This window comes from Panthera leo, chromosome F3 (assembly GCF_018350215.1).
Source record: "Panthera leo isolate Ple1 chromosome F3, P.leo_Ple1_pat1.1, whole genome shotgun sequence".
NCBI classification, from domain to species: Eukaryota; Metazoa; Chordata; class Mammalia; order Carnivora; family Felidae; genus Panthera; species Panthera leo.
The window spans coordinates 42,611,561-42,638,610 of record NC_056696.1 but is presented as its reverse complement, the minus strand read 5'-3'; the positions used below and the strand labels follow the sequence as shown (position 1 = coordinate 42,638,610).

General features: G+C 54.8%; 1 protein-coding gene across 2 annotated transcripts in view; it reads right to left on the bottom strand.

Annotated features, from left to right (window-relative positions):
* Positions 1 to 25,757, bottom strand: part of SOX13 (SRY-box transcription factor 13) — a 46,148-nt gene extending 20,391 nt beyond the window's left edge. Inside the window, exon 1 of one of the 2 annotated variants that reach the window (XM_042924721.1) lies at positions 25,165 to 25,757. The gene's annotated coding sequence lies outside the window, so the exon portion shown is untranslated. Of the gene's footprint in view, positions 1 to 5,808; positions 5,827 to 25,164 lie in introns of those variants that run through there. The other variant, XM_042924724.1, reaches the window with a different exon arrangement.
* Positions 25,758 to 27,050: the final 1,293 nt, after the last annotated feature.

The following is a 27,050-nucleotide window of genomic DNA, read 5'->3' as shown; positions in this document are numbered from 1 at the left end:
CGGCACCTGCACACAGCCGTGCTGAACCCCCGCAACGGGCATCCTCATCAGAATCTGAAGTTGGGGGGTGAGGGAGCCGATGAGTGGCTGGGGGAGGGGGGCGGGGGGGGGTCACCCAGTTCCATACTGTTCCGCGTGGGAACGCAACGAATGCCTGACACTTACCCTCTTTACACCTCAGTTTCTTCATCGGTAAAGGGGGCCAAAGAGACCCCACTCTCACGGTTGTTGGGGAATTAATGAGTAGTGAACATCACTACTGGCTCAGTCAGAAGAGCACGCGACCCTGGATCTCGCAGCCGTTAAGTTTGCGCCCCACGTTGGATGTAGAGATTACTTTAAAAATTAAATCTTAAAAAAAAAATTTTTTTTTAAAGCTGGGGCACCTGGGTGGCTCAGCCGGTTAAGCGTCCGACTCTTGGTTTCGGCTCAGGTCACGATCTCGCAGTTCGTGAGTTTGAGCCCCACGTCGGGCTCTGTGCTGACAGCTCAGAGCCTGGAGCCTGCTTCAGATTCTGTGTCTTCCTTTCTCTCTGCCCCTCCTCTGCTCACACTCTGTCTCTCTCTCTAAATAAATAAATAAATAAACATTAAAAAAATTTTTTTTTAAATTTTTTAAAGCTTATTTATTTTGAGAGAAAGAGAGGGAGAGAGCATGCATGAGAGAGGAGGGGCAGAGAGACAGAAGGAGAGAATCCCAGGCAGGCTCGGCATGGTCAGCAAAGAGCCCCACACAGGGCTCAAACCCACAAACCAAGAGATCATGACCTGAGCCGAAACCAAGAGTCAGACGCTTAAGCAACCAACTAAGCCACCCGGGTGCCCCTAAAAATTAACGCTTTTTTATAGAGGACGTTTTTTTTTTTAACGTTTATTTATTTTTGAGAGAGAGAGAGAGGAAGCACAGAAGAGGGACAGAGAGAGAGGGAGAGAGAGAATCCAAAGCAAGCTCCAGGCTCTGAGCTATCAGCACAGAGCCTGACTCGGGGGCTCAAACCCACGAACCGTGAGATCAAGACCTGAGCCGAAGTTGGAGGCTTAACTGACTGAGCCACCCAGGCGCCCCCAAATTAAAGCTTTTTAAAAAAATAATAAGTAGTGTACAAGAAATACTCAGCAGAATGCTGGGCGCAAAGGAGACGGGCACTTCATCTTGTTGAGGTTGAATGAATGAATGAATGAATGTGCCCCCAGGGAACCTCCGCTAGCCAGAGTGCTCAGCCCAAACCAGCACAGGTTCCAGTCGCCCTCCTTAAAGTCACTTCAAACACCAGCCTCCACACATGTCTACGCCCACGGCCCCCTCTCAGCGTGGGCACCTCCACACTGCATCCTGGGATTGGATCCCCGAGGGCTCAGGAAAAAGCACCTGACTCTCTTCCCTCTTCCTGCCTCAGCCACTCACTGCAGGGGCAGGTGACTGGGACGGGTAGCTGGTGCAAGAGAGAGGATTCGGCAAATGCCAGTCACCGAGAAAGAAGGCCACCAGGCAGTGTCGACAGGAAGAGAGCCTGGAACCCAGAAGGCCAGCATGCGAGTAAATCAGCAAATCCACTTTGGCCTCATTCTCTCCTCCCTGGGATGTACCTCCCCCGCAAGGAGCCACAAGAGAGAACGGAGAAAGACAGCGAGAGAAGGTCTGGGGGTTTCCCGAGCAATTCAAGCATCTAGCTCCCCAGCTTGGGCAGCCGGTCGAGGAACCAGGTGACCAGCGGCACTGAGGTCATGGGGGCGGGGCCCCTGGGCTGGACCTGGGCACCCTGGCCTCACCGTTAGGCACCGGCTCAGGTCTGCGGCTTCCCCCGTCGCCTCCCCTTCCCCCGTCGTCTCCCCTTCCCCCGTCCCACGGCTTCTGGGTGGGATGCCACCTGTGCCTTGTGTAAGCCTAATCACCACCATCTCCCCCAAGACAAGCTCACTCATCGGAAACCCCAATTCAGCGGCTCTTGCTCAAGCAGCATTCATTCTGCAGGCGAACAAAGTGTTCCGTTCTTTTTCTCCGCAAAGGCCGTGTTTCCTCCCCCATTATCTACCCCATCGGCAGCCAAGCCTGCCACAAAAGCAAGATTTCTTCTTTCTTTTTGTTATTTTCGTGGTCTCTTTTATTTATGGGTGGCTGTTTTTTCTTGGCTTTGGCTCCTTTTCAGAAGGGCAGGGAAGCAAGGGGAGGAGAGCAGCATGATAGGGAATCTCTGATTTCACCCCAAATGCTCATCAAACGGCCCCCCCGTGCAGCCGCCTGCACCCCAGTCTGCCTGCATCACCAGCACCCTTTGGAAACGGAAGCAGGACTACTTCAACGGAAGTCATACTGGCAAAGCGGTAGGATGAGGTGATTCTGGGAAGGACCCTGATATCTGGAGCTCACAATGCTAATAATAAGATAGTAAGGGGGACAGTCAAAATAACGGACTAGTGATGGGCACTGACCAATTAGATGGGACAATCAGATGAGGTGGCAGATGCTGACCACAAACAACTGGTTGACACGCTGGTGTGTATCAGCTGAAGACCCCCTCTGATCGTAGCTAACGTTAACTGAGCATTTACTATGTGCCAGGCACCTTTCACATATTAATTTATTTAGGTTTCATAACAATCAGGGGTAGATGGTATTATTACCTCCATCTTAGGTGGAGAAACCGAGGCCTAGAGGTGATTTTTTTTAACGTTTTATTTATTTTTGAGACAGAGAGAGACAGAGCATGAACGGGGGAGGGGCAGAGAGAGAGGGAGACACAGAATCGGAAGCAGGCTCCAGGCTCTGAGCCATCAGCCCAGAGCCCGACGCGGGGCTCGAACTCACGGACCGCGAGATCGTGACCTGAGCTGAAGTCGGACGCTTAACCGACTGAGCCACCCAGGCGCCCCGGCCTAGAGGTGATTTTGAGCCCAGCAGCCAAGTATCAGAACCCAGCTCTCAAACACCAGGAACGGAGCACACAATATGCTAAGTGTCACGTTTAGGGATGAGCTCTTTTAATTCTTTCAACAGCCCTGGGAATAGTCACACCACTTGCAGAGATAAAGCGATCCAAAGCCAGCGTCCCTACCACGGTATCTTCCGGGTGCATGAGAGGCAGCATTCCGGAAGGCACAGGGCTGCTGTGTAACCTCCCTTCCGGTTACAGCTTCTTTGTTTTCTGGCCTTCTTTCCGTGCCACCTGTCCCCACGCCTCCACACCTGCTGCCTTAGCTTCCCACCCATGCCGTGCTCAACGGCATCGCGCAGAACTGACTGCTTCATAGTCCCTTGCAACACACATGCCTAACGAATGGTTGCACTCATTCTTATTTTCTTATCCTTTTTCCTGAATACAAAGGATATGTGCTCATTGTAGAAAATCTGCAAAATTTAGGGTAACAGAGAAATTTGAAAGTCACCCATTTCCCACCAATCTGGAGGTGGCCACTGAACAGAATTTGGCAGGTTTCCATCAAATCTTTTTTTCTATGCAGTATTCTTTTCCCCTATTGAGCTCATAAGCAAGTTTTATACTACTTTTCCCCTCACTTAATAGTCTGTCATGGGGCGCCTGGATGGCTCAGTCGGTTAAGCATCCAACTCTAGATTTTGGCTCAGGTTATGATCGCGTGGTTCGTAAGAGTCCACATCAGGCTCTGCGCGAACAGTGGGGAGCCTGCTTGGGATTCTCTGTCTCCCTTTCTCTCTGCCCCTCCCCAAATTGCGTGCGCGCTCTCTCTCTCTCTCTCTCAAAATAAATACACTTAAAAAATAAAAAACAGTCTATCAGGGGGAGTCTTCATGTTCCTAAAACATCAGAAATTACTGAAAAAAAATTTTTTTTTAATTCTTTACAAAGTCGACTGTAATGTTTGCACATCCTCCCCTCTATGGCTGCATCACAATTTCTTTTTAACCAAAGCACAGGGTTGAAATGGATCAACTCTTGAAATTTTCTGTTAAACCTCTCCGCCCTCAAAGTCACCCACTCCCTGGACACCTCTGGTGGGTCACGGCCATTCGGCTCCCGCGACAGATGGGAAGGAGAGCACCCTGACAATCTGAGGACGGACAGGGCAAGGCAGCGGAAGGACGTCACCTGCCCCCTCCTGATAGGCTGGGGACAGAGTAGCAAAGGGAGTACAAGATGGAGGGTGGAAAGATGGGGGCCCGGAAGCTCGGGCCCAGGGTCTGACGGCTTTGACTTTGGGGAAGGCCTGCCGCAGCATTTCTCAGGGCCTTGACTTCCCCAAAAAAGATGGAGAACTACCATGAGATACCACTTCACACCCACTAGGATGGATTATTTTTCTATTTTTTTTTTAATGTTTATTTATTTTTGAGAGAGACAGAGAGAGAGCGCGTGCGAGCAGGGAAGGGCCAGAGAGAGAGAGGGAATGAGACGGGAATCCCAAGCAGGCTCTGCATTGTCAGCGCAGAGCCCGACGTGGGGCTCGAACTCACAAGTTGCGAGATCACGACTTGAGCCAAAACCAAGAGTCAGACGCTCAACTGACTGAGCCACCCAGGCGCCCCAATGGATTTTTTTTTTTTTTAAAGAAGTATTGGCAAGAATGTGGGCAGTTGTTGATGGGGATGTAAAATGGTGTGGCCGCTGTGGAAAACAATATGGCAGAACCCCGCCCCCCTCCAATTAAACAGAACCATATCCATCCAGCAATTTCACTTCTGGAATATACCCAAAAGATACACCCAAAAGATGTGAAAGCAGGGTCCATGAAGAAATATTGTACACCCACGCTCATCACAGCATTACTCACAACATCCAAAAGGTGGAAAAACAACCCAAGTGTCTATGGAAGGCTGAACAGACGAAATGTGGTGTGTGTGTGTGTGTGTGTGTATAATATATGTATATAATAAAACAGACTGTTATCAGCCTTAAAAGGAAGGTAATTCTGACACCCGCTACAATGTGGATGAGCCTTGAAAACATTATGCTAAGGGAAATAAGCTAGACACAAAAGGACTAATATTTGGTTCTGCTTATATGAGGTAGGAGTAGTTAAATTCATAGAGACAGAAAGTAAAATAGAGGTTACCAAGGGCAAGGAGAGGGGGAAGGGGGAGTTGTTCACTGGGTACAAATTTCAGTTCAGGAGGACGCAAAATTCTGGAGATGGTTGGTGATGATTACACAACGTGAAATGTACTCGCTGCCCCCAAACTGTATAATCAGAAATGGTTAAAATAATGGGGCGCCTGGCTGGCTCAGTCGGTTGAGCATCCCGCTTGGGCTCAGGTCATGATCTCACAGTCTGTGAGTTTGAGCCCCGTGTAGGGCTCTGTGCTGACGGCTCAGAGCCTGGAGCCTCCTTCAGATTCTGTGTCTCCCTCTCTCTCTGCCCCTCCCCCTGCTTGTGCTCTGTGTGTCTCTCTCTAAAAAATAAACAAATATTAAAAAAAAAAAAAAGACGGAGACCATGAAGCTGCTAATAATTGATTTACACTTTCATGGCACCTTTAATCTTGCAGATGGGCAGAGGCAAGAGCACAAACACGGCCTCACAGACTGGGGACCAATGTCAGACGGGCATCAGGGAGAGCGGCGGGCTGGAGACTGGCTACCTTTGGAGAACCCCATGCTCACAAAGCCATAATTAACATCACTAATTGAAGTGTCTAGAAAAGGCCAGAGCCAGACAGTGCCAGACCTGCCCCACCAGCTAGAAGGCTGTCCCCTCCATGCTTCCCTCGCCTCTAGGAACAATTAAAGGCTTCCACCTGCCATGCAGAGACAGGTGTATTTGGGATTCCTCAGCAGGGAGGGAAAGGGATCTGGGGGCACGAAGAGGGAGAGAGAAGAGATTAGGTTCCCTTACAGTCGGTTCCTTGGCCTTCCTGGAACTCCTTTTCTCCGATGTCCTTCTTAGGGTGGCAGTTTCAAGGAAAGCACTGGGCTGACACCTAGTTTCCAGAATAGATCTGCCCCAACTTGCTGTGCACACCGGGGCCAGACATCCTACTGCTCTGGGCCTCTCTCAAAGTCCGTGAGGAGAATACATAGCGACAGTGGTCCAAATGGAAGCTCCAAACCAGAAGGTCTGAGCTAACAGAGGCAGGGGACAGGGTGGAGGATGGGACAGACGGACCGGGGAGAGAAGGGAAACGATCAGGGACTCATCCACTTATTCCACAGATGCTGGCTTCCGAGGGCCACCCGAATTGTCCTTTTCCTCCTCGATGAATGGCAGACTGGGACCAAAGTCCCATCCAGCCCTAAGATTCATTTGCTATTTCCATTTTCTGTCAGCGGTGCCTTTACTCGTAAGGTTGCCCCAGTTTCCACTTAAGCAAGAACACATCACAGGGTCCCAGTATCTCTAAGAGCTGCCTGTGCTCTGTGGCCAGGCAGACGGCGGTCTACCACAAGGGACCCTTAAGCACTTTCTATGGAAACCAAAAGGTCACTGGCATCTTTGTCCATCTTTGTCCAAAGAGGGTGGGAGAGGAGCTTCTCCTCCCTGCCCCTGCCTCCCCAAGCCCTTCCTCTGCCCCCACTGGACCATTAGAGCCACTCTGTTTCCCTTCCCCCACAGCCTGCTGCCCTGACCCGGGAGATAGGGTGGGGGTGGGGGTCAACGCTGGGGTCACTGCAGGCGAGCCTAGCTCAAAACCAGCTCTGGCGCTTAGAGAATTTAACCCTCTCCCTGCCAGCGCATGACTATCCACCCTAACAGAACTACCTGAAAGGAGGGAAAAATAATTGCAGACGGGGTCCACACAGGCCCGGGTGAGAATTCTGAGTCTGCTCTGGAAACAGCACTGGATGTGGAAGCAGAAGTTCTGAGTTTGAGCCCCAAGCTCTGAAACAAACTCAGTATGCAGTCCTGAGCAAGCCCTAATTCTCAGCCTCAGTTTTCTTATCTGTACATTGGGGGTCAAAATACCAGATTGCTAGAAGCCTCAGCACAGTGATTTTTTAAAAATGTCAAAGCACTTCATATGCTTGATGGTTAATAAAGCTCCATACCAGGGAAAGGGATCTGGATGCCTTTAATTCACCGTGGGGCCCAGGAGGCATCACCCGACCTCCAAGGTCTCCGATCTTCCATTTGCACAGGGAGTGAATTATTACTTCTCCCAGAGATAAAATTTTAAGTGGGAAAGGGCTCCAAGGTCTTTGGATGCGGTGGAAACACAAGAGCCACCAAGCCCCTGGTTTCCACCTTCAGGCTGCCGCCCAAATCGGCAGAAAGATCGCCACGGCACCTACTGAGTGATCACAACAAGCTGAGCACTTCACAGATATTTTCAGCAACAACAAGACCCATTTTACAGACGAGGCACCTGAAGCCAAGGGATGGAGGCAGAATCCTATTTCAGATCTGCTTGACTCCAAGTCCAAAACCAGAGCACAAGGGACCTGGAGAAGAGGCTGCTTCTCACAGGCCAGCCAAGCCCGATGAACCCTCTCCACCGGGAGGGCTGGGTGCCGAGGGGCAGCCTCCAGGTCCTTGCCGACAGCTCCTGAGCTGCCCGGAGTCCAAAGGTTGGTTAAAAGCTGTTTATTACCATGAATCGTTACAACTCACTGGCAGCTGGGTTTTGCGAACCTGCTGGTTTCATGCCTCAAAGCACTCCCAACTGCATGTGAATTTCATAGGTTTTACAACAATCTATCCTACCCCCGCCCCCGCCCTTAGTGACCAGTTTAAGGGACGACACTGGGCAAAGGACAAAGATGTTCAGGGCCGGACGGTCATTTCTGTCACACCCGGCAACGCCCTGTCTGCACAAGTGCGTGACAAACAAGTTCATTCGCTTTCCTGGGCTGCTCCCCAGCACCAGCATGGCGGGGTCCACACACAGGGGCCCACGCCCAGCCCCTGCTCCAAGCTTGTGGAACACTTGGGGCGGCCACTCTCACCCCTGCTTCTTGGAGTGAATGGGTCACGCTGGTAACAGAATGACCGCAGCAACACAAACCGCAGCAAACACCTGGATAAGATCCCCGCCCGCTGGACGCTGCTCTGAACACTTTCCACGTAATCAGTCCTTTTAACTGAATCCTTCTAACACACAAGCAATCCTTCCAACACGCCAGCATTTTACAGTTGAGGGCTTTGCGGCGAGCGCCTCTGCCTGTGGCATGTGAAGAAGGAAAACTCTGGAAGGCTGAGGGAGGTGTCAGAGCCAACACCCCATCTCCCCCCACACCCCCGCCCCGCCCCTCTGGAGAGGTGCTCCTCTCCCTTTCCCAGATCCCAGAGGCCAAGACCCAAGGGAGACCCGAGGGAGGGCTGTCGGCACATCCAGGCGGGCCGGGAAAGCCGCACCTCTCCCACCGCAGCACAAGCCCCAACAAGCACCGCCTCATTGGCTACCATATGAGTAGCAGCTTCCACTCACCAGAACCTTCTCCAAACTGGCCCTATACCAAGCCAGGTGCAGAACCAAACTGGCCCCGTAATATGTACATCACCTCATGGAATCCTTTTCACCTTGTGAAGTAGGTATTTTATTCTCTTCCCACTTTGTAGGTGAGAAAACCAGGCTCTAAGAACATTCTAGTATTTTACCGGAAATCACACAGCTCTGAAGCAGCAGAGCCAGCCCTCAAACCTGGGTCTTTCTGACTCCCCCGTGCACCCAGCCTTCCAACCGAAGGCTGTGGAGGTGGAAAAGGGCTCCATCAGTCCTGGCGCCCCGGCCAACTCGGCTGAACCGGGTTGCTCCTGTGGCATAGCTCTGTTGCCTAGGGTTCTGCCTCACCTCCCCGGACAGATGTCAGCCTCCCTGTGGGCACAGTCTGGTCTCCTCTCCCCCCCACCTCACCTGATTCCCTCACATCATGAGGGCTTGGTAACACTTATCCATTCCCCGAGTACACATATTTGTTCAAAAATACATCACACCCCGGGGGCGCCTGGGTGGCTCAGTCGGTTAAGCGGCCGACTCGACTGTGGCTCAGGTCAAGATCTCACGGTTTGTGGCATGGAGCCCCCTGTCAGGCTCAGGGCTGACAGTGAGGAGCCTGCATGGAATTCTCTCTCTCCCTCTCTCTCTGTCCCTCCCCCACTCTCTAAATAAATATAAATAAATAAATAAATAAATAAATAAACACATAAAAAAAAAGGCATCTAGAGATTAATAATTCTCAATCCTGTACAACGTAAATTTGCCCATTTGTCAAGAAATGGCACCTGCTGGCTTTCCCAGGAAAGTTGGCCATCCGTACTTACTTGGGCCCTGGCAGGACCAAAGCCGAGGGCGGCATGGGTCCGGGCAGACAGGGAAACGCAATATCCCTCCCCCCTCACTCCTCCAGGACTGCCAGCCCCACACCCTGGGAGCCCACTAGCCCTGGCAGGGAAGCGAAAGTTGTCTCAGTTACCAGATGGTTCACCATGATGTGAGGCAGCAAAAATGTCTTTGAATGGAAAGGAAAAGAACAGGGTTCTGTTGGAATTTTTCATAGAACAATGAGAGAAGTTTCAGTCTGAATGAATGAGCTAGCCATTCTAAAAGTTCTCTGAAAACACTCTCTGGTTCCCCATTGACCTGCTCTGACCTTGGTGGTCTTTTCCTAACTGCAATCTAAGCTAATGCCCCTTTTTTCTACTGTGCAAGGCTCAGGGCTGGTAGCTCAGCCACCATTGCTCCTTAAAGCTCCTGGCACAGAGGTGCCCCACTAGCAGTCATCTTAGCAGGACCCAGGGGTGGCTAATGAACCCCAAGCCCGGTAGCGGACCCAGAGTACGAGCTCTATACACACTTACTGAACGTAACTACAAGAAATCGGATCTTGTAATTCATCCTTTCATGAACCCCTGGAAAGAGCCTCGAGCTAGCTGAGGAAGAGGATGCCAACTCAGAGAACACAGGACAAGTAACCCATCTGGGGACTGAGTGGCCATCAGCTGTGTGAGGAAAATAATAATAGTCCAAATCTCACAGCTAGAAACCAGGCCCGTTCTCTCACCGCCCAACACCCCTTTCCCCCAACACCCCCCATGCACACATTCTCAGCCCCGGCTCTTTCCACAGTCCCACAGAAGCTTCGATCCTCCCAGCAAATCTGCCCTTGATCCAACCACCCAAGGGCACCAACCAAGCACCCGGTTGGGATGCAAGTAACTCACTTGAGTGGTTTGCTCTCTCCAAAGCGGCCTGGGCTCCTCCCGGCCATGAGGCAGAGGTGAGGGCATCCGGCACCACTGTCCCTGACTCTAAGAAGCTCCCCCGCCACTGCAGGGTTCTCTGCCCTTTGGCACCAGGGATGCCTGGAGGACGCTGACCCTTTGAAGAACGGCCAATGCGGCTATTTCTCGTCAAAGCCAGTTGGGAGGAGACTGAGGAGAAGTCAATGAAGTCGACTTACGTGAGTGGACACAGGAAGGGGACTTGCTTCCAGGAATAGGGACCGGTGATGAGTCCAGGGGGTCGTGGAGGCCAGCCCGGGGGAGAAGGCGCCACGGGCACTGTTCCTGCCCTCTGCATCATCTTCCAGGACCCCCCACAACAACCTGCACCACAAAGCCCAGGCACCCACAGAGCTCTATCTGTGGCCCGATCTCGTGGTCGCCAAGCTCAATTCCATCCGCTCAGCACTTTTGCAGAAAGGGGGTTGTTTTGCTTGTGCGCCATTCTTTCCACAGGGGCGGCCATTTTGCCCGCTCGCCCTCTTCCGGGATCTGCTCACACACTCTTCTTCCCTTGTAGGTGTCTTCCCAGATCTGCTCTCTTGAGAAACTCTACGGTGGCTCTGTTCCGAGCATCACAGCCCTGACCCCACTTCACAGGGAGAAATCTGGAGCCCAAGGCCCGGGGAGCATGCACGAGGGAGGGAAGCCCACTCACCCCAGGTACAAGAGCCATTAGGGATCACATGGGGATGCCGTGCCATCCAGAAGGGCTTCTCCCCACACGGGGCTGGGCTCAAGTTGGCCCATGCTAAAGTTATTCCCTAGCACAGGCCAGGACACCACACAGTCCATCATAAATTGTTGACCTGCTCCCCTTTCCCGTTTAGCCCTCACCGTGGCCCCTAAGAGTCTTCCCCCAAGAAGACTGGAGAACAGAATGTGCTTGGCTAGAGACCTGGGCGTCTTAAGTTGCTAATAACAGATTCCCAATCTGAAAAACAAAATAATAGAAGGCTTGGCCCTTCCTTTCTGCTCCTCTCATCCCCAACACTGCTTCCTGCAAGGCCAAGAAGAGAAAGAAATGCCTCCTTTGGCCACAGAGTGGGAAATCAACTCCTCCCCTCCCCAGGACTCCCAAGGGATCAGTCTCCCCACCCCACCCCCCCAGCCTTGCCCCTCACAGGCACAAAAGCCAGGCCCAGAGGAGGCTCTTCTGTGAATGTCTTTGTTTCCTTGTGTCCCCTCATCTCTAACTTCACTTTATCCTTAGATTCGCTGAGCATCTACTAAGTGCCAAGCACTGTGCACCAGGTAGGATGGTACCCCAATCCCCATTCACAGAGGAGAGGTGGCTGCCGGGGGTGCCCCAATCCCCATTCACAGATGACAGGTGGCCACCAGGGAGCAGTGGGGGCGGCGTGGGTGGTGCTAAAGAACAGTGATGCTGAGGCTGGCCCAGCCCTCTTGGGCTCACACCCATAGCCGGACTCTGTTCCCAGTCACCTACCCTGTGCAAGAGCCATCTGGGGGGAAATGGGACAGGAGTGGGGAGGCAAAGAGAGGAGTCAAAGCCAGAAGCCGCCATCTTTGGAAAGAACAATAGTAGAAGACAAATCTGAATGTTCCCAGGGATAGATTATAAAAATTGTGTTCAGGGTATAGGTTATACGCAAATTGCACGTAAATATGTACGTGGCCCTTGGACAAACCCACTTGTCACTGCTGCTCTCTCTGCCCTGCTCTTACTCAGGCAGTCTGCAAGGCACCTAGAAAGCTACCTGACCACCTCACCGGGACATTCCAGAGCTTTGTCCCTCAGTCCGGCTTCCCTCTTTAGCCTCCCCTCACCTTGCAACCACCTGAGAAAACAGGCGTGCAGAGGATTTAGAGACAACAGGGCCGTGCCCACACCGGGCACAGTCAAGCTGGCAGGTGAGGGAGGAAAGGGGGAGAAGGGCAGCCTCAGCCAAGGTGAACATCCTTCCCCATCTAGTCTCGGGTTGGGCTCCATGGGACTGTCAGGAGACCCCTTGGGCTCCAGTTGTCAACGCCTCAACCCTTCCCATCACCAATTGCTCAAAACCAGTGGCAGGAGGCCAGAGGGTTCTGCGGCCAGATCCCAGAGTGGGTTTCCACTTGGTCTGCACGGGGTCAGACATGCCACACAGACCAGCCTTGTCCCTGCCGGCATGGGACTAGGAAGCCCCGCCACTCGGAGGCGTCTCCGTCTCTGAATCCCAGAGTCCTCATCCACAAAATGAGGGTCAGATACCCTCTGCCCTCCCTGACTCACAGGGTTTCTCAGGCACCCGAAGACAAGCCGCCCGGAAAGAGGCCCACGGTGGAGACGGCAGATGCCGGACTGTGACAAAGTGTCTGACTCCACATCTGGATTTGAAACTGCAGCAAACATTACCAGGGTGGCCGTCATTGCCCTCATCTGACTCTACGGTCACAGCATCACAGCATTCTCGTCTTCTCCTAGGAGGGGTCAAAACCACCCTTGCCAAATTGCAGATGGGGAAAGTGAGGCCCCAAGAGATGAAGGGACAAGCCTGAGGGCACGCAGGCTGGACCAGGGCCTCGGCCCCAGCTGCCCACTGACCCTCAAACACCAGCACAGCAGTCAGAGGAAGATGTTAGCGGCTCCCGGAGGGTTTCACCCCCGTAGGAAAGAAAGGCAGGACAGGGGCCCCAGTGCCTGATGCACAGGGAGCGACAGCTGGGCTGGGCACACCGGCTACAATTCTGGGGTCAGCCAGTCCCCCCTTCAGTCTGGCAGGTCTAGGCGGTGCCCCAGGAAGGCCGCCGCTGGTCTTTCGGATCCTGGGCCTCCCGGCCTGACTGACCTGCCCAGGAAAGGGGCAGCCTGGCCATTTCCAACTTGACAATGATGGGAAGAAGACAGACCACCATTTCCATGAGACAGATAACAGAAACCAAGTTCCAAAAAGGCTTATGACATGGACAAGACAGAGAATAATCCGACAGTTCCCTTTACTGTGCAATTGCTGTGCATCAGCCCACGGCACACCTTTTTCTAGAATCCTCACAATAAGTTGCCACAGGGGAGACACCATGGCCCCATTATATGGATAAGAAAAACGCAGCTCAAAGAAACTAGGCAAGGGGCACCTGGGTGGCTCAGTCAGTTAAGTGTCTGACTTTGGCTCAGGTCACCATCTCGCAGTTCGTGGGTTCGAGCCCACATCTGGTTCTATGTTAACAGCTCAGAGCCTGGAGCCTGCTTTGGATTCTGTGCCTCCCTCTCTCTGCCCACCCCCCCCGCCCCAACTCACGCTCTGCCTCTGTCTCTCAAAAATGAATAAATGTTAAAAATAAAAAAAGAAAAAGAAAAAGAAATTAGGCAAAATGCCCAATATGGAGACTCAAAATCCAAAAGCTGCAAATCCAGAAGTTTCTGACTACACAGCTCCAGGGTGTTTTCATTGAATTATCCTTCTCCTAAAATGAAGACTATTCCAGAGCGAGACGGAGTTATTCACAATGTATCGGCGTGGAGAGGAGGAAGAAGAAAGGTACAAAATGATGACCAAAATTGGCACCCAACCCTGGAGCAAGCTAGGGATGAACCCGAACTTCACCAGCCATGCAGGCCCTTTTTTCAGTCTGACCCAGGCCACCCCGGACCCACCCCAGTCATCCTCACCATCCTGTAATGCAGGCGTGTACTTTCACAAGCCACGGGGCTCTGGCTCTGCCCCTGCCTAGAACGCCCTTCGTACATTCTTGACCAGAAAACTCCTACACCTCACTCAAAGCCCAGCTCAAATGCTGCCCTTTCTTTAAAAACCATTCCTGGGGTATTTATCCAAGGGATACAGGTGTGCTGTTTCAAAGGGACACATGCACCCGCATGTTGATAGCAGCACTATCCACAATAGCCAAAGTATGGAAAGAGCCCAAATGTCCGTCGGTGGATGAATGGATAAAGAAGATGTGGTATAGATATGCAGTGGAGTATTACTCGGCAATCAAAAAGAATGAAACCTTGCCATTTGCAACGACGTGGATGGAACTGGAGGGTATTATGCCGAGTGAAATTAGTCAGTCAGAGAAAGACAAACATCATATGACTTCACCCATAGGAGGACTTTAAGAGACAAAACAGATGCACATAAGGGAAGGGAAGCAAAAATGATATAAAAACAGGGAGGGGGACAAAACAGAAGAGACTCTTAAATATGGAGAACAAACTGAGGGTTGCTGGAGGGGGTTGTGGGAGGGGTGATGGGCTAAATGGGTCAGGAGCGCTGAGGAATCTACTCCTGAAATCATTGTTACACTATGTGCTAAGTAATTTGGATGTAAGTTAAAAAAATTTAAAAAATTAAAAATCATTCCCGGGGTGCCTGAGTGGGTCAATCGGTTGACCATCCGACTTCAGCTAAGGTCATGATCTCACAGTTCGTGAGTTCAAGCTCCCCGTTGGGGCTGTGCTGACAGCTCAGAGCCTGGAACCTGCTTCGGATTCTGTGTCTCCCTCTCTCTCTGCCCCTCCTCCACTCACACTCTGTCTCTCTCTCAAAAATAATAAACATTAAAAAAAAAATCATTCCCTAATAACCCTAGAAAAGTTGATGGCGCCTCCAGGGCATCCCAGAGTCTTTTGAGATCCCTGGTCTCTACTCCTTGACTGGACTGCAATTATGTATTCAGGTTCCGGCTAGCTCCGAGCCCCAGGGACAGGGACAGGAATAGCCTTCTCTAATACAACCCTTACTATTCAAGATACCACACCGAGCACCTCTTCACATGTAACAATCACAGCAGCCCCTATTATCACTCCCACGTTACAGATGGGGAAACTGAGACTCAGACAGGTTAAGCTACTTACCCAAGACCACACAGGCAGTCTGGCTCCAGAGTCTGCCTGCCCAGGCTGGTACTGTCTTGCCTCCCCATCCCTAATGCAGTGCCTGGCACATGCTAGGTGTTCAGTAAAGGTTTGTGGCATAAAAGGGTAGAGAAGGAGGAAGGTATTGCCTCACCCCGGCCACCTCCGGCTGCAAATCCCACCTGAAATTCCTCGGCCCCGGATATCCCTACTTCTGGTCCCACCTTCTGACATCCAGCGCTGCTTTCTTCCCCAAACCTCCAGGTGCTTTTCCTATCTCCCATCCATTTCTTCCTTGAGTGTCCCAGCAGGGGTGAGGGGTCCTGCTGTCTTTCCAGTGGGAAACTGAGACCCACAGAGGCCTCATGGCCAGCGGATCTGTTCAGAGGCAAGTCTCCTGCCCATGGGGCTGGCGCCTCGTTCGGACTGGTTTTACCTCTGCCTCCGGCAAGAAAAAACAAGCAAGTTGCAGGGGCAGTGTGGAGGTCAGCACCTGCCCTTTCCTCGCTGCCAGCACCCCCTGGCTGACCTGACCACTGGTCTCTGGCTGGGCCTGAGAGCCGAGGAGGGGGGCTGCTCCCCGGGGCTAGGGAGGAGGAGACAAGAGGCCCTTTGTGTCTGCAGAGCTCCTGAGACACCTGTTCTCCCTCCTGCCTGCCTGTGGCCTCCCTCCCTCCTGGCCGGGCTGTGTGCGGCCTTGTTTATCCTACAGCCCTGGCAGCCAGGCCCAGCCTGCTCCCAGCGTGGGGCTCCGGCAGCCCCTGCCAGCACCTGCCCGGTCCTGGCAGCCCCGGGGGCTGCGGGCCAAGCACAATCACCCTGCTGTTGACACAGTTGTTGATTTTCAGGAGGGCAGGGAGGGACGGGAGAGAAGGAGAGAAGCGGCGAAGGCATTTAACGCCAGCCTGGCTAATTTGCAGTTGGTCCCAGCAATCCTCTCCCGCCCCAGCGGCCTGGGAGAGAGTTTGGCTTCCAATCCCCGGCCGCCTGGGCCACACACCCGAGTCCCGCCTAAACCCGCAGCGTCACACCACGGGCAGCCCCCACACGCAACTCAGCCCCCCACACACAACTCGGAGCAGAACAAGGCCTCTGGGCTCCAGGAGCCTCTAGCCACCCTGTCTTCAAATGCCTAGCACTCCCCCTCCCTCCAAAGTCCTGATGCCCTCTCGGGCCCTGGTAAGGGACAGGACCAGCTGCCATGCCCTTGGGGAGCCAGGTAGGGCCCCTGGTTGACCAGAAGGGATCTGTCCTTACAACCTTCTCTTCTGAGTTGTTCTTGCCAAGCGATCTCCTCCTCACCCTCCAGGTCTCTAGGTTTCCTCTTACAGGGAGCCTTCCCTGATTGCCCAACTCTGATGGCAGTGCCCTCCTGGGTGCCCCTGTAGCACTCCGCCCTGCACCTCCCCACCCTCGCTTTGTCAGTCAGTATCTGACAATGACTTCCTTCTCTTTCCCTTCCTCACTAAGTAGGACAGGGCCGTGCTGGTCTCCTAGCCCCAGCGTAGTAGGGCACAGCCGTGAGGCAGGCACTCCCTGCGGACCCGCTGAGTGGCTGCGTGAACGGAGCAGGCCCCCACAGGCCCGAACATCCACTACACCTCCACCCCAAGTTCCCTCTCTGACAGTCACCTCCTGGATTAATAAGGCCCTGTGGCCAGTTAAAAGGCTTCGAGAATTACCCACCAGCACACGAACTTAGATTGGTAAATCCGCTTAGCCAGTTATCTCCTCAGAGATCAAAGAACAAGATATTGAAGGACAGGGATGGGTGAGTTTTGAGCATGAGACAGGGAGACAGGAGGGCAAGGACTCAAGGAAGATCCTGTGGGTCGGAGGCCAGCAAAAGGGTCCAGTAGAGGTTGCTGTCGGGCCAGACAGGAACTCCCCTCTCCTCTTATGCACCCCCCTCTTCAGTCTTCCCTGCCCCTTCCCTCCTGGGGCTCCCACATCCATCCAGCCTTGACTCGGGAATCAGGAGGTGCCTCGCTGCTATGGCCACCTGGCTTCTACGGCCAAAGGTCCCAACAGGACTCGGGCTCTGCGAGGAGGGTGGTAGCTACACAGACCCTCACTAAACCGCACCCCCCCCCACGCACACCCCCGCTCACAACTGACCCTCCCCTCAATTCTGGCTCCCCAAACTCCAAGTCAATCAGTGCCCAGAAAGGGGTACCAAAGAGCCAAATCACCTCCAAACTTGGGGTGTCATGATGAGGAGGATGGATCTGAGGCCAGGCAAAGCTGCCAGGAGAGACGCGAACTTACATTCTGGAAACCACGGGTCCCTGATGTGCCGCCCAGTTCCAGTAAGGCCATCATGTACCTCAGAGCCCCATTCACCCAGACTTGTATACTTATCACAACCTACATGGCAGTCAAGCTCATCCCTTGACGTCCTCAGATACCAAAGAGAAAGTTCTCCTGCTACCCACACCTCTTTTCCGGGCAAGATGTGCCACAGATCCCCTTCCTCTGTTCTTTGGCCTGTGTCCTGGCTAGGGCACCTTCACCCCAACTAAGAGGGGCCTCCCCCTCTCTGCCCCACCAGCTCCAGCTAGGGGTCCCCATGATTCCACCACTAACCCTTTGCCTCCATACTCTGCTTTTTCTCCAGCCCCTCATCCTGGCCAGACTCCCAGACACCCTCCACTCCCGGGGAGAGGGTATGGCTGTGGTTCCAGGCTCAAAAGGACATAGCAGGAGGCAACTGAATTTACAGAGAGGAAAGCAGGGAAGGAGGGGCGCTACCCGCTGCCCTGCCCCTCCCCAGGAAGAATGGGAATGAAACCCCAATCCTTTTGGGGTTTGTCAGGAACCTGAGGCCCTGGAGAATACTGAAGGTCACAGAGGAGGGACAAGAGGAGGGCCTCCCTCTGGCTCTCCTTGGCCTCACAGTCCATTCTCGCCTTTCCTTCTTGAGGCCGGTCTCCCTGGGGCTCTCAGAGGCACTTCCTGATCTCCCAGAGGCCAGAGGGGCTAACCAGGGTCTAGAATGCAGCACCCCTACCCGGGTTGCCTATGCACGCACGCATACACGCACACGCTCACGCGCCCTGGCCAACCAGCCAGGAAAAGGGGGAGCCAGGTCAGCCAGAGAAACAGCAAGGGCTGGAGGGGCCACTCCCTCTGTTTTCAACAGCTCCCTATTCATTCTCCACTCCCCTCGCCCCACCTGCCTCTGAGAACCCAGTCATACCTGCAGCCAGGCCTCCTTCCAGCCCCTCCCCACTAACCTTTTATTCTCCCTTCCTTCCCCACCGCACCCACCCCTCCGGGGACAGGCCTGGCATCGAAGCCTCACCAGGATAAAGGAATGACTTCAGCTCCTTCAACAGGGCTGGGGGCAGGTTTCTAGAACTTCACACCCCACAGTCAGAAAACTCCCCTCTTTCTCCCCTCTGAGGAGTGCACAGGGCCTGCCTGGCTCAGCCTGTGCGGGCCAGGCAAGAGTTAACTCTTTTGAGTCAGTGTGAGGGCAGCTTAAGGCAAGATTTACTTCCTTTGCTGCCTCCTGCCAGGTGCCAGGGCCAACAGGAGGGCATGGGCCGGGGTGCATGGGCCCACTCGCCTGTCATCCTGAAAGGGTACCACCGGTCCAGTCTTCAGGCTGCTTCCCACTTTCCCACTATTACCCCTCCCGCCAGGAACCCGTGTGTCTTCCAGAGAAGAAACACTGACTACTTTTCTGTTACAGCGTGTGGCAGGTTCTGGATATATTTTAAATCCTTCTCCCTCTGATTACAAAGGTAACGCACGTTGTGGGACTACTTTCGGAAACTACAGAAACACAGACATAAGAATAAAAATATGAGCCATAATTAAAAAAAAAAGAAGTCAGCAAAGGGGAGAGGTCTAGCTCCTACAGCTGGGATGGGTCCCCCCTGGCCCGCTAGCCCCCTGCCCTCTGAATGGCCAACCTGCCCTCTCCCCACCCTGGGGGGATCCTTCAAATGGCGGGACCTGAGCCCCCCTGGAATCGAATCGGCAGCGGGGTGCCTCCAGCGTGCCACGGAGCAGGACCCAGCCCCAAGGTTCCCCCGCTCCCTTGGAGGGGGGATGGGAGAAGGCCTGGACCAAGGCCCTCTGGGAACTAGTTTTCACCCCATCCTGTTCCACAGGCTGCACATTCCATTCTGATTCAAGCAGGGGGCGGTGACTGGGGGAGGTAAGGCCGAGGGGAGGAGAACAGTCTGGCCTCCTCTGGGGCGGATCCCCCAGGGAGCTCCAGGCCTGGCAGGGAGCAGACCAGTGGGGGGGGGGGGGGGGGGGTGGCCAGAGTGTTCCTGCCTGGTCTGCGGGCCCCTTCTTGTTCTCTTCTCAAACCAAAACACTGAAACCCTACCCTCAACATGTCCCCAGAAGATACAGGGGACAATGTGGGGGGAACACTAAACCTCTCCCCACTCTCAACCTGGCCACAATCCTCTGGGATGCTTAAATGTTAGAGTACTGGGGGAGGGGGGAGTCCGAAGACTGTGTGTGTCCAGGGAACTGAACGCAGGTTTGACAGGGTGTGTCAGGCTTCCCAGAGAGACCGAAAGGGCCTGGGTAGAGGATGCTATTTAGGAAAAAACGTGGAAGCCGGAGACACTGTCCGCACCTCTTCCTCTACCAGCCCATATACACCTTTCCCCCCGAAAACACACTCCTGACTGGACACGGCAACCTTTGGGCACACCTCTCAGCCCCGGCTGCTTGCTCTCCTGGCTCACTCCCACGCGCACACTTAGTGCTGGGATGCTGAGCCACACAGGCGGCACATCCCGGGCCGTGCCCAGGTCTTGGATTTGCCTGCGGATGACCTTGGGAGGAGGTAGGGGAACCCCAGACACTTCCTCCTCACCACACGGCCTCTTGGAGGTCTGACCACTGTCAGTGTTCCATGTCTGGGTCCTTCTAGATCCCCCCCGCCAATCCCCGCCCCCGCCCCGCCACAGCACCTAGTGGGTCAGAGGGGAAGGGAGGCAGGTCCCAGGAACAGAGGGTCCTCTTAAATAAAGGAGGGGCAGGAGAGCTAAGAACATGTCTGGAGTAGCAGGTGGTAACCTCGAGGTTCTATGCTGTGGGCCACACAGGGGAGACGATAACCTTTTCCTAGGGGAGCCCCAAGGGCCTTCACCACCCTCAGGCTTGGGCAGGAATGACCTCAGGGGTTTCTGGCTAGGTCCAAGAGATAGAACAGGCACTCGGGCCCAACTGGGCACTCTACTCCACTGCACCCACGCCCAGGAAGAAACCACGATGTCACTGCTGCTCAGAAAGAGTATTTGAATTTTGCAAAGAAACAGAGTCACCCGACCAGAGAAGCAAGCAGAGGTCGGAGGCAGCCTTGCCGAACTGGCCTGTAACAAATCTCCTAATCGAGGCTTCCCAAGGAGCTGGAAGGGGGACTCCAAGGAAGAGGCAGCCAAAATGGAGGTGACCCCAAGCAAAGACCCCATCCAGAGCATGCCTTCCTGCTTGGGAGCAAGGAGACCGGGAGGAGATGACAGGAAAGGTGAAAGCAATCTTCCACGGGCCTTGTGACAGCCTTCCTGGCTGACATAGCCAGGTTCCAGAAAGGGGACTAGCAAAGGGTGAGGACTTCAGCGAGTTTGGACAGGAGCGAGGCCTCTTAAGCAAACACTGAGCACAAAAATAATTCCCATTCAAAGCACGACTTACTGTGGGCCTGGCTGGGCCTTCCCAGCACAGAGCCCTTTTCAAAGGCTCCCCTTTACCTCTGAATGTGGCTGGGGGGAGGGGCGCGCAGGCATGGTGGCATTTGAATTCCACTCTTTCCCAGAGGCTTCCTGGCAACCTACAGGGAGCTGCCCAATAAAGGCCAGTCTCAAAGCACCCCCAGAGAGGAGTAAACCCGTGTAGAATGTCAGCTCCTCAAGGGCAGGAATGTTAGATCCTCTGGAGGAACAGGCCTCTCAAGCAAACATGTGTCGGGCAACAGCACACCCCAGGCCCATGCCATTCATGCAGTGCCACTGAAGGCTTAACCAGAGGTGAGCCTCCCGAGCTGTCAGAGGTAAGCACTGTTGCTGTTATTGTCCCAGTTCACAGATGGGAGAACAGAGGCTCAGAGGTGTTCAGTGATGAACACCTCTCCCAGCTCTAAATCTTTCCCGGGCATATCACGTGGCCCTAAATCTGCCCATTATGAGAGGAGCAGCATGTTCAGAACGGGGCTCTCCCCACTAAGGAACGACGGGGTGAGGAGGAAGCTGGAATGTGAGACGCTTCTCAAGCCAAGGCAGCTTTGGAAATCGCCCTTCACCGCCACTGACCCCGACACTCCTGATCATGACATCTGAGCTGGGGGACAGAATGCCCTCTCTGGGCAAGAGCAAAGAATAGTTAGTGAGACCTGCTGTCTCCACCCCCAGACCCATCTCCCCTTGGCCCTCCCTTCCTCAATCCCCCCCCCCCCACCTCGATTCCGATCCAGCCTCCTAGTTAAGCCTCTTCCATTCCGGCTCCCCTCCAAACTATCCTCTATTAGCAGCCGGAGCGACCTCTCTCTTTTACATTTTTCCCCACTTACAAGAGTAATTCATGGCCACTGTAGAAGATTGGAAGAATCAACAGAAGATGACGGAAATAAAAATCACCCATTGTTCCGCATCTGGAATTAGCTCTGTAAACATCTCGAGGCAGCCTTTGAATCTTTTTATGTATGTGTGCAGGATGTACATGTGTATACGTACAATTATCTGCGCAGAAGTAGGTTTGTCCTACAGAGCTTTATATAGGTTTTCTTACACTTTTGATGATATACATCTTCCAAATGATCAGCTACTCTTTTTTACCTATGCTTTTTGGGGTTTGGTTTGTACGGTATAGTTGATCGGTGTCCTACACTCCGAGAGGACAAAAGGATCGAGAGCCAAAACACCATCTTTCCTCCATCTCATCCCACCCCTCGGCCCTCATTTCCCTCCCCTGGGGCAACTCTGATTACCTGTGTCTTGTTATACTCAATAAGCTGTTAAAATCACAAATCAGATCGTGTCACTCCCCGACTTAAAACTCTCCAATGTCTTCCCATCGCCCTGGCCATAAAATCCAGGCTCCTCTGTGACCAGGATCTTGTCTTCCTCTGAGTTCTCCTCCTCCAGCCACACTGCTCTTGCAAAACCTGATCTGGCCTCAGGGATTTTTCATTTGCTGTTCCCTCAGCCTGGAATCCTTCCTTCAGGTCTTTGAGCCCGCTGGCTCCTTATCCCTCAGGGCTCCGCTGAGCCAGCCTCCCCCCAGGGCGGCTTTCACTGGCTTCCAATCCAGGGCCACCCTTGCCTTTCTCCTCGCAGGCAGACATTCTCTAGCACACGACCCTGTTGTATTTCTTCCAAGCCACATAGGGTCTAATGTTGTCTTGGTTACTTATTTCAAGTTATTTATTGCCTGCTTCCTCTCACCAGAAAGAAGGCTCCGTGAGGACAGGCACACTACCTGTCTTGCTCACCCCTAAAGCCACGCTGCCTAGCACAGGGCCTGGCACATAACAGGTTTTCAACAAATTTCTGTTGAAGGAATGAATGGGGGGTACTGAGGTACTGACTCTGAAAAACCAGCCCACCAGCAGGCTCTCCAAGCACCGACCTGGCCACCACCCCCCATGCCCGGGGTGGGGGCTAGGGTATCAGAGAAAGTAAAGAGGAGCCCATTGTCCGAGGTGGCATCCACCCGCCCTTCCCTCCTGTCACCCAGCTCATCCCTTACTGGTGCTGTGCATTCGCAGAGTCCAGAATCAGACAAGGAGCCTGTGACCAACCCAAAGTGCTAGAAAATACTCTAACTGCAAGTACAAAGTTGAAGATGAAACTTCGCCTCCGATCCCCCCAGGCAGCTGGGATATACCAGGTTCCCAAGTGAGCCCCAGCAGCAGGTGACTCAGACGCTGCCCGGGGAGCAGAGCTCCCCCAGGAACAGCCTAGCCCAATCCCACCTGACTACCCCTCCCACCCCCGCCCCTCCCCCACCCCTCCCCAGGGCCCCAGACACCTGGGCTCCTCTCTCCAGAAATTCACCCAGCTCCAGAGACACAAATGCACATCCAATCCTGTGCCGGCAGCCAAAGCCAGGATACTCAGGGGACACCCTTGTGCAGCCGCTTCCTTCCTGGGGCCTGATTTCCATGGAGAGAAGACTGCAGGTGGGCCAAGATTAATTTTTAAGAATGAGGAAAAGGAGGGAATAACTGCTTTTCATAAACACTGTGAAATAATTGGGGGGGGGGGGCATGAGGGAAGATGATAATAGACTTAAGACCCAACTAGACAAGCACTAGGAAGAATCAGAGAAGTAAAGAAGTGGGAGGCTTCTTCCCTTCCAGAAGTGGACAGCTGTTATAATTGATTACAGGAGCACAATCTCAAAACGCCCTTCTGGTTTCTTTACAAGGTCAGTTAAGTAATAATGGCAACAATAGCTAACATTTCTCCAGCACTTACTACTTGCCAGGTACTGTTCTAGGAGATTCAGACGAACAAACTGAGGCACAGAGCAGGAAGATTAAATTGCTCAAGATCAAGTCGCCAGTGGCAGGATCGAAGATCCAGCATCTAACTCCAGAGCCCCTGACTCAACCACTGAGCTGTATGTGGCCCCCTGGAGGGGGGAGGGCTATCCTTTTGGAGTTCATGCCTTCCAAACCGATACCGCTTAATTGATTGTTAGAGGCCAGTTTCAAAGATGTGTGCATAATTCTGCCCATTCTGCAGAGGGGAAATTCTGTAAAAGTTAAAGGACTCGCCTGAGCTCATGCTGCCCGTCGGAGAGGAATTCAAACCAAAGTGTGCTCAACCCAGCATCTGGAGCACCACTTCCTAAGGGAGCACTCTGGAAACCCGGATCTCGAAACTCCGCCCAGAACCGCAGCATCTCCCCTGGCTTTGGCCAGACCCCTTCGCCAGCGCCGAGGCGCCCTGCCCGGAAATTCCCACAGAGTCACAGCGAACTTCCCAGGAAAACTCCTCGGCTTCCTCCTAGCCCCTGTCACGGAGGTGGCAGCCAAGAGCGCCGCTGGAGTCCTTGCAGCTGCCGTCGGCCCTCCCGGGGCGGGAGCCGCCGCTCGTGCGCTCGGGGTCCTCCCGGAAAGGTCCAGGGCTGAAGTTCAAAATTCACTTCCCGCCCAGGCCCGGCTCGCGGCCCCGCCCGGGACTCTCCGACAGCCCCCACGTCTCTCGCCCTCCCCAGCCCCAGAGAAGTCATGGAGCTCCTCCAGCCTGCAAGGCCAGGCGGGCGGCTGGGAAAATCCCGCGGGCGATTCCTGCGCGTCCGGGGACTCGCAGCAGCCGGCGCGCGCGCACACGCGCGTACACACACACACACGTGTGTGTGGGCGCGCCCGCTAGTGTGTGCGTGTGTCACAGCCGCCGGCGCGCACGTGTGTGTGTGTGTGTGTGTGTGTGTGTGTGTGTGTGTGTTTACGTACGGAACGCGCGGGGTGGGAAAACAATGGCGAGCCGCTGGGAACAGAGCGACGGGCCCCCTCCCCACATCCCCGCCTCCCTCCCCCCAGGCAAGATTCGCTTTGCGGGGAAATCAGGATGCGGAGATTCACCTCCGACAGCAAAGGCGGGAGGTGGGGGGTGGGAAGAAGGAGGCCAGGGTGGGAGGTGGGAAGGGGTGAAACAGGAGCGGCCGGAGCAGAAAACAAACAGGATGCAGCGCCCGGCGGGTCCGCTGGGGTGCGAACCTGAGGGGTGGGAAGGACTGCGTGGCCGGCCCCACGCACCGCACCAACCAGGGCGGGGGTGGATCTGCCTCTGGGCGCCCGCTCCCGAGCCCCACGCGGGGCGCGCACAGGTCGCCTCAGCTTCCCTCTGGGAAATCCTTGAACTGGGCGCCTAGACAGGCTGGTGAGAAAGCCCCAGTGCCCGTGCCCCCCGGCCGGTCGGCGAGGTGGGGGGGGCGGGCACCCCAAGGCTGGCTAAGCGTGGTGCGCACGGTCCCCCTCCCACACAGCTCCCCCCCCCCAACGGCCTTACCAGGCTGCCTCCCCCCCCCACCCCCTGCACAGGGACCCGGGTCTGCTCGAGAGGAGCCGCCACTGGCCGGCGTTGCTGGGGGTAGGTGGGGGTCCGTTCCTTCTCGAAAAACTTTGCAAAAGATGGAAACTCGCAGAGACGAGAGCCGACGTGTGCCCAGGAACGCGGGGGCGCGAGTGTCAAACTTCGGAGGCCTGGGGAGAGGGGCGCAGCGGCGTGCTGCGGGCGCGGAGGGGGCGCACTTACTACTCGGCCAGGCGCCGGGCTCGGGGCTCCGCGCTCCTGCTCCTCCTCCGAACGGGTCCTCGCGGCTGCAGCCTGGGCTTCCCGCTCACATGCCCCGGCGACGCAGCTGACCGGCGCGCGGGGCTGGGGCGGCCGGGCTGGGAGGAGGCACGCCCCCCGCCGTGGGCCGGGGAGTCGCTCCGGACTCGTGGCCACCCTGGGTCCGCGCCCCACCGCGGGCCGCCGTCCCGGGCGGAGAGCTCGGTTCCGGCCGGGCGGCGCCCTCCGCCGAGCCAGGCCTCTCTCTGCACTCTGCCCTCTGCCCTCTGCTCGCGGCCGTCTCCCTGCCTTCCGCGGTCCTGCTCCCTGACTCGCCGGGACGCTGCGCCGGCCCGCCCGCCCGGCTCTCCGGCTCTCCCGCTCTGCGCCCGGGCTCGGTCCCGAACCAGGGCCTCTCGGCGGCTGGCCGCTGGGCCCGGGCTCAGACCTGGGCTCGCCGCTCCCGGGCCGGGGTTCCAGGACCCGCCACTTGCACAGTTCAGTTCAAGCCGGGACTGGGAGCTGGGCGCTCGCAGCTCGCTGCTGCGAGGCGACTCCACAGCCTCAGAGGAGAAAGAGGGAGGGAGACAGAGAGCGGGCAGGGGGAGGAGGAAGGAGGAAGGGTGGGGAGATGGAGAAGGAGGGAGGGACAGAGAGTTCCCTCCTCCTCCCTGCAGCCAGGTCCATCCAGGCATCCGCAGCTGGAAACCTCTGTCGGAAAGGGGAGAGCGGCGGGGGTGGGTGAGAAGAGAAGAAAGAGGTGGGTTCCGCCCCCTCCCACTGCTCAGGTATGAGGGTCGCTGACCAAGAATCTTCGCTCCTTAGAGCAAGACCCAAGAAGTTGTCCATCCAACTCCCGGCCCCCCTCACCCTCCGGCCAGCCAGGATTCAGGGTTTCAGACCCTGTTTCTGAACCTCCCTTAGGACCCTCATCCCACCTGCGGCTACACTGCTTCCTAATGCCTCAGACCATTCTCTAGTCCTGGCATCTGGCACTCTCACAAGTTCTCTCTCTCTCTTTTTCCCCCCTTGAGCTGTTTTGCATAAAGGAGTATTTATATTTATATATTTTGTATAAAGGAGTATATTTATAAAGGAGTAATTCAAAGTATTTATCAAATACCTATAATATGCCTGGCCCAGAAGGGTGCTGGGGACACCAGGATGAATGAGAGGGTGCCCTGCCCTTTCTGGATTCCCATTTTGTGAAGGAGGCAGATGAGTGAACGCGGAATTCCAGAGAAGTGGGAGAGGGCCAAGATCAGACCAGCACAGGGGGCCTGGGGACCACCAAGGGCACTCAGGTGGGGGGGACAAGCGTCAGAGTCTTCTTGGGGAGGTGGTCTCTGAACTGGGGCTCAGAAAGTGGAGCAGATGAAAGGAGTAGCAATCACGAAACCGCAGAGAACGTGCTGGCCAGCGGCTTTTCAGCAGGTGCTGGTCAGCCAGGTTCATAAGGCCTCCTGAGGGCTTTGGATCTCATCATTTCCTGCAGCCTTCCTGACCTAACTCCCTTTCTTCACCTTTTAGGTCTCAGCCCAGATATCACTTCTTCCAGCAGGATGTCTCGACAGCCCAATCTGGGTCAGGTGCCCCATCTAAGTATGGGCTCTGGAAGCCCCACCCCCCACCCCAGGTTGTAGATAGTGTGGTCATTGTTCATGTGTGTGGCTTCCCCCATCGGACTGCCAACTCCCTAAGAGCGGAGATGTCTGGCTGGCTCACTGTTACATCCCTGGTGCCTAGTGAGGGCTTGGCAAAGAGCCGGACCTTGATAAAAAGCTGTTGATCAATTGGTTGATGGAAGGGAATGGGAAGTCACTGAGGGATTCTGAGGAGGGCCTCTAATGAGATCAGTCTAGTTGGAG